Here is a 7477-nt window from a genome sequence, read left to right on the forward strand (position 1 = left end):
CGGCTCACCACAACCTCCACCTCCCGGGTTCAAGCGATTCTCCTGCCTCAGCCTCCTGAGTAGCTGAGACTACAGACGAACTACACCACGCTCAGCTGACTTTTGTATTTTTAGGAGAGACGAGATTTCACAATGTTGGCTAGGATGGTCTCAATCTCTCGACCTCGTGATCTGCCAGCTTTGGCCTCCCAAAGTGCTGGGATTACAGGCGAGAGCCACGGAACCCAGCCTGTATTTTCTTTGCAATGCCTTTTCCATGTAGTTCCCGCTCTCCATGGTCAGGGTCACCTCAGCAACTTCCTAACTGGTTTTGCCACATTCCCATCCAACCTCACACAATGACCAGGTGCATTTTTATGGCACACTGTATTCTGCAAGCCATTCCTCTGTGCAAGAAAATTTAATACTCTGTTGTCTTTTGGTTCAACTGGGAAGTCCTTTCACTGGTATTTAAAGCACTCCGGCATAGTCTGGCTCCCATCCTTCCCATAAATATTTTAGGCCTGCCCTGCACCCTGTATTGTGGTACTCGGATTCTTGCCCTGCAGAGCTCTAGTGAGGGGAGATAAATATATCGCCCCCTGGCTCTTACGATCCACGTCTCAGGGAGGTGAGGCGCCCCCCCCCCGTGATATGGGGAGTAAGAGCCACCCCCTCTTCCCATCCGGCTCTTGACGATCCACATCGCAGGGAGGTGAGGCACCCCCCGCAATATGGGGAGTAAGAGCCACCCCCTCTCCCCGCCTGGCTATTACGATCTACAGTGGACTCACAGCCTGTTTACGATGTTGTAATAACATCTCTCCCTCTGGAAATTATGAACTATTTCACAGACGGGTATACACCCGTGTGTATTGGCAGTAATATCATCCTCTTCCTCCCTGAATATTAAGAACAGTATCACAGGAGTGTTTCTACTCCCTGCAATATTGGGTATCATGTCCTCCTCTCCCACGTTGAAATTAGAAACAGTATCACTGGGGGCGTTTGTACACCTTCTGTGATATTTAAAGTAATATCATCCTCTTCCCTCCAGGATCATGGCAACAATATCCCTGGGAGGTGTACACTTTCTGCGATATATGTAGTAATATCCTCCCCTCCGCCTTGCAACATTATTAAGGACCATCTCTCAAGGGGGTGTACAACCCTTGCAATATTGGGAATATTATTATCCTCTTTCCCCCCTGCATATTTGGAAAAATATCAGAGTGAGTGTACACCTCCTGCGATATGGGGATTAATATCCTTTTCTCCCTTTCTGGATATTAGAAACAATATCACACGGGGGTTTACACTTTCTTTGATATCTGGAGCAATGTCATCCTCTCCTGTTTTGAATGGCAAGAACAATATCTCGGGGGGGATGTCCCCCCCTGCCATATTGGGAGTAATATTACACTCTCCCCTCCTTGATATTAGGAACAAAATCCCAACGTGGGTGTACACCTCCTACTATATAGAAGTCATACTGTCCTCTCCCTTCCTGGATGTTAGGAACAATATCACAGGGTGGGTGTACACAGCCTGCGATATTGAACGTAATATCATCCTCTCCCCCACCGGATATCAGGAACAATATCACGGAAGGGTTGTTCACTCTCTGCGATATTGGGAGTAATATCACTTTCGCCTTCCCTGAATATTAGGAGCAATATTCCCAAGTGGATATACACCCACTGTTAAATTGGGAGTAATGTCATACTCTAACCCCTGGATATTAGGAGCAGTATCACAAAGTGGGTGTGCACCCACGGGGAGACTGGGGGTAATACCACGCTCTCCCTCCCTGGATGTTAGGAACAATATCACAGGTGGGTGTACACCCCCTGCACTACAAAGAATAATATTACCTTCTCTTCCTTTAGCTCTTGAGAACAATATCACATGTTCTCAAGTGATATTGTTGGGAGTAGTATCATTCTCTCTTATTCTGGATTGTAGGAAAAATATTACAGGCGGTGTGTACAGCCCCTGTGACATTGAGAGTAAGATCATCCTCTCCCAACATGGGTATTAGGAACCACATCACAGGGGGCGTGTACACTTCTTCGATATTGGTAGCGATATCATCCTCTCCTCCCTGGATGTAAGAAACTATATGACTTGCCGGGTGGTCACCCCCCACGATAAGGGGAGTAATATCCCTCCCTGGATATTGGGATCCACGGTGGACACACAGCATGTTAACGATTTTGTGAGTAATATCATCTCCCCCTCTAGAGATTGCGAACAGTATCAAAGACTGGTGAACACCCTCTGCAATATAGGGAGGAATATCATCCTCTGCCCTGCCCTGGATATTAGGAACAACATCAAAGGAGTGTTTATGACCCTTGCAATATTGGGAGTAATGTCATCCTCTCCCATGTGGAAATTAGGAACAGTATCACTGGGGGCGTGTACACCCCCTGCGATCTTGAAAGTAATATCATCCTCTTCCCTCCGGGGTCATGGGAACTCTATCGCTGGGGGGTGTACACTTTCTGCGATATTGGGAGTAATATCATCTTCTCCGGCTTGGAATATTAAGGACAAAATCACGGGGGTGGGTTGGTGTTCACCTTCTGCTATGTTGGGAATATTATTATCCTCTCTCCCCCTGCATATTAGGAAAGCTATCACAGAGTGGGTGTTCACCTCCTGCGATATGGGGAGTAATATCATCTCCCCTTCTGGATATCAGGAACAGTATCACACAGGGGTGTACACTTTCTGCGATATTTCGAGTAATATCAACATCTCGGCCTTTGAATATTAAGATCAATATCACAGGGTGGATGTACACCCCCTGGTGTATTGGGAGTAATATCAGCCTCTCCCCTCCATGGATATTAGGAACAATATCCCAGGGTGGGTGTGCACCTCCTGCTCTATGGGGACTAATATCATCCTCTCCCTTCCAGGATATTAATAACAGTATCACAGGATGGGTGAACACAGCCTGCAATACTGGAATTGTTATCATCCTCTCCCCTTCCGGACACTAGGAACAATATTACAGAAGAGGTGTACCCTCCCTGCGATATTGGGCGTAATATCATAGGCTTCTTCCGTGAATATTAGGAGCAATATCACCGGGTGGCTGTACATTCATTGCTCTGTTGGGAGTCATGTCATACTCCAGCCCCTGGATACTAGGATCGGTGTCACAGTGTGAGTGTACACCTACTGTGATATTAAAACTAATATGCTCTCGTCCCTGGATATTAGGAACAATATCACAGGTAGGTGTACACCCCCTGTGGTATTAGGAGTAATAATATTATTAATTATCAAACATCAGTTTTATTAATTATCAATGTTAATATTCATAATACAATGTTATTAATTTTAAATAAATATAAATATGTGATTATGCATGGTTGAATTACTATTCATGTTTATCAATATTATTAATCTTAATATTAACTATTTTTATTACCACCACTTATTAAGTAACATGAATTACTGATATTATTCTATTATTAATAGTGATATTACTGTTATTAATAGTAATTGTCAATATTTTAATCAGTATTAACGTTTACTCTCTTTATTGTAATATGGATAATTACTATTAATTGTGCTTATATTTATTAATACTAATAATGTAATTGTTCCTGATATCCGGGGGGGAGAGGATGATATTACTCACAATATTGCAGAAAGGGTACACTCCTCTATGATGTTATTCCTAATAGCCAGGGGGTAGAGGATGACATTATTGAAAATATCGCAGTGGGTGTACATCCCTTCTGTCATCTTGTTCCTCATATCCTGGGTGGGAGAGGATGGTAAGACTCCCAATATCGCAGGGGGTGCAGACCTCCACCGTGATATTGTCCCTAACATCCAAAGGTGGAGAGGATGCTATTTCTTCCAATGTCGCAGGGGGTGTACACCACCCCTGTGATATTGTTCCTATTATCCAGGGGCCGAGAGGATTTTAGTCTCAATATAGCAGGGGGTGTACACCCCTTCTGTGACATTGTTCCTAATACCCAGCAGGGGAGAGGAAGATATTACCCCAATATCGCAGGGGGTGTACACCCCCTTGTGACATTGTTCCTCATATCCTGGAAAGGAGAGGATGATACCAGTGGCAATATCGCAGGGTGTGTACACATCCATTGTGGTATTGTTCCGAATATCCAGAGGGGGAGAAAACGATGTTACTCCCAATATCGCAGGCAGTGTACATCCTCCTGTGATATTGTTTCTTACGTTCCGGGGGAGAGGATGATGTTACCACCAATATCGAAGGGGTTGTACACACCTCCTGTGATGTTGTTCCTAATATCTCGAAGGGAAGAGCATAATATTACTCTCAATATCGCGGGGTGGGGGGACCTCCCTTGTAATATTGTTCTTAATATCCATGATGGGAGAGGATGACATTACTCCCAATACCGCCAGAAGTGTACAGCCGCCTGTGATATAGTTCCTAATACCTAGGTGGGGAGAGGATGTTATTACTGCTCATATTACACGAGTTGTAAAACCCCTTCGATATTTTGCCTACAATCCCGAGGGGAGACGATGATACTACTCCCAATATCGAAGAAGGTGTACACCCCCCTGTGACATTATTCCCAACATCCACGTTGGGAGATGATGACATTATGCCCAATATCGCAGGGGATGTACACCCACCCTGGGTTATTGTTCCTTATGTCATGATGGGGAGAGGATGATATTGCTCCCAATATGGCAGGGGCTGTACAGCCCTCCTGTGATATTGTTCTGAGTATCCTAGGGAAGAGAGGATGATACTACACCCAATACTGCAGCGGGTATACACCCACCCAGTGATACTGTTCTGAAGGTACTCCCCTCCCCCCACCAGGGATATTGTTCCTCATATCCAGGGGAAGAGAGGATAACATTATGTCCAATATCGCAGGGGTGTACACACCCTCTGTGATGATGTTCCTAGTATCCAAAGGTAGAGATGATGACACTACTGACCATATCGCAGGGGTGTATACCCTGCTGTGATATTCTTTTGATATTCGGCGGGGGGAGAGGATAACATTGATCCAAATATCGCAGAAGGTGTACAGACCCCTGTGATATAGTTCCTACGGTACAGAGAAAAGATAATATTACGATCAATTAACAGGGGTGTAACCCCCCACCCCTCGTATATTGTTCCTAATAGGCAGCGAGGTAGAGGCTGATATTACTCCCAATATTGCAGGAGGTGCACACATCTGTGATATCATTCTGAATACCCAGCGGGAAAGAGGCTATTACTCTGGATCTCACAGTGGGTGCACACCCCAATGCCCCGTGGTATTGTTCCTAACATCCAGGTGTGAAGAGGATGATGATACTGCTGACGATATCGAAGGGGTGGACAACTCTTCTGTGATGTGGTTCCTGATATCCAGGGGTGAGTGGATGATACTACTCTCAATAATGGAGGAAGTGTACACCACCCTGCGATTTTGTCCTTAATAACCACATGGGGAGAGGTGATATTATTCCCAATATAGCAAGGGGTGTACACCCCACGTGTGATATGAATCATAAAATCGAGAACAATGTCATTCACTAACGACATTGCTTCCAAAATACACGGGGTGTACACCTGTTCTGTGATACTGTTCCTATCATCTAAAGTAAGAGATGATGATATTACTCCCAGTACGGCAGAAGGTGTACACCCCCCCGGTTATACTGCTCCTCACAATTCGTGGGGAGAGCGTGATAGTACCTGAGATATGACAGTGGCTCTACACCCCATCTGTGATATAGCTGCTAATTTCCAGTAGCTAACGTAGGATGTGCCTCCCAACAGAGTAGCGGGTGGACACCCACCCTGTGACATTTCCCCGATTATTCAGGGAAACCAAGGATGACATTACCCCAAATCTCGCAAATCTCACAAAAGTGTACACCCATGGTGTGATATGGTCTCTAAAACGAGAAGGTGCAGAGGATGCTATTAGTTTTCACACCGCAGGCTGTGTACACACACCCTGTGAAATTGTCACCAATACCAGAAATAAAGAGAATGGTAATAATGGACACAGAAGGCAGGGGTGAGGCGCCCCGGGCGAGGTGGGGAGTAAGAGCCACCCCTCTCCCCTCTGGCTCTTTGCGTTGAATCTGGACTCTGTAGTTTCCCAGATTTAACACGATTGTCTAACAACAAACACTCTAGATGAAGCTAATAGACAAACAGCAGACTCTGTCAAGGTATTTACCACATCTAAACGCCACAGAGCATCATTATTAGGCATACACGTGGAATTCCTATAAGCCAATACAAATAAGACTGAAAAAAGTGGGAAAATATTAATAGGTAACTCATAGAAGAGGAAGCTTGAATTCCTGGATAAGATGTAAAGAGATATTTAAGGTGGCCAGGCACAGTGACTCATGATATAATCTAGGTGCTTTAGGAGGATTGTTTGAGGCGGAGAGTTCAAACCCAGCCTGGGCAACTTAGCAAGACCATCGTTCATAGTTCTGCAGGCTGAACAAGAAGCATAGTGCCAGCATCTGCTCCTGGTGAGGCCTCAGGAAGCTTACAATCATGATGGAAGGCGAAGGGGAGCTGGCATATCCCATAGTGAGATAGGGAACAAATGAGAGGGGAGAAAGTCATAGGCTTTTTTATTTTATTTTTTTTAATTTTTTTTTTTGAGACGGAGTCTCGCTCTGTCGCCCAGGCTGGAGTGCAGTGGCCGGATCTCAGCTCACTGCAAGCTCCGCCTCCCGGGTTTACGCCATCCTCCTGCCTCAGCCTCCCGAGTAGCTGGGACGACAGGCGCCTGCCACCTCGCCCGGCTAGTTTTTTGTATTTTAGTAGAGACGGGGTTTCACCGTGTTAGCCAGGATGGTCTCGATCTCCTGACCTCATGATCCGCCCGTCTCGGCCTCCCAAAGTGCTGGGATTACAGGCCTTTGGTTTTCAACTGTTGGACTATCATGTGGCTAGGTATGACTGTCTTTATTTTTGCCTTTTAATATTTTTTACCATTTATGAAATTTGTTGAACTTCTTACATCTATTCTTTTATAAGAATATATTTTGTTACCTTGATTTCCTCAGATTTGGCCTGTCAGAGGCTCTGCAAGCTGGCTCCTGTGTCCTTTAACGTCATCTGTTCTTATCAAATATGGAGAACTTTTGGCCTTCTTTTTTTTTTTTTGGAGATGGAGTCTTGCTCTGTTGCCCAGGCTGGAGTGGTACAATGGCATGATCTCGGTTCACTGCAACTTCTGCCTCCTGGGTTCAAGTGATTCTCCTGCCTCAGTCTCCTGAATAGCTGGGATTACAGGCAACTGCCACCACACCTGGCTAATTTTTCTATTTTTGGTAGAGATGGGGTTTCACCATTTTGTCCAGGCTGGTCTCGAACTCCTGACCTCAGGTGATCTGCCTGCCTCAGCCTCCCAAAGTGTTGGGGTTACAAGCGTAAGCCACCACGCCCGGCTACCGGCTACATTATTTCTTCAAATAGCTTTTTTTTTTTTTTTTTTTT

This window comes from Rhinopithecus bieti, unplaced genomic scaffold, assembly GCF_001698545.2.
Source record: "Rhinopithecus bieti isolate Rb0 unplaced genomic scaffold, ASM169854v2 scaffold_47707, whole genome shotgun sequence".
Lineage (NCBI taxonomy): Eukaryota > Metazoa > Chordata > Mammalia > Primates > Cercopithecidae > Rhinopithecus > Rhinopithecus bieti.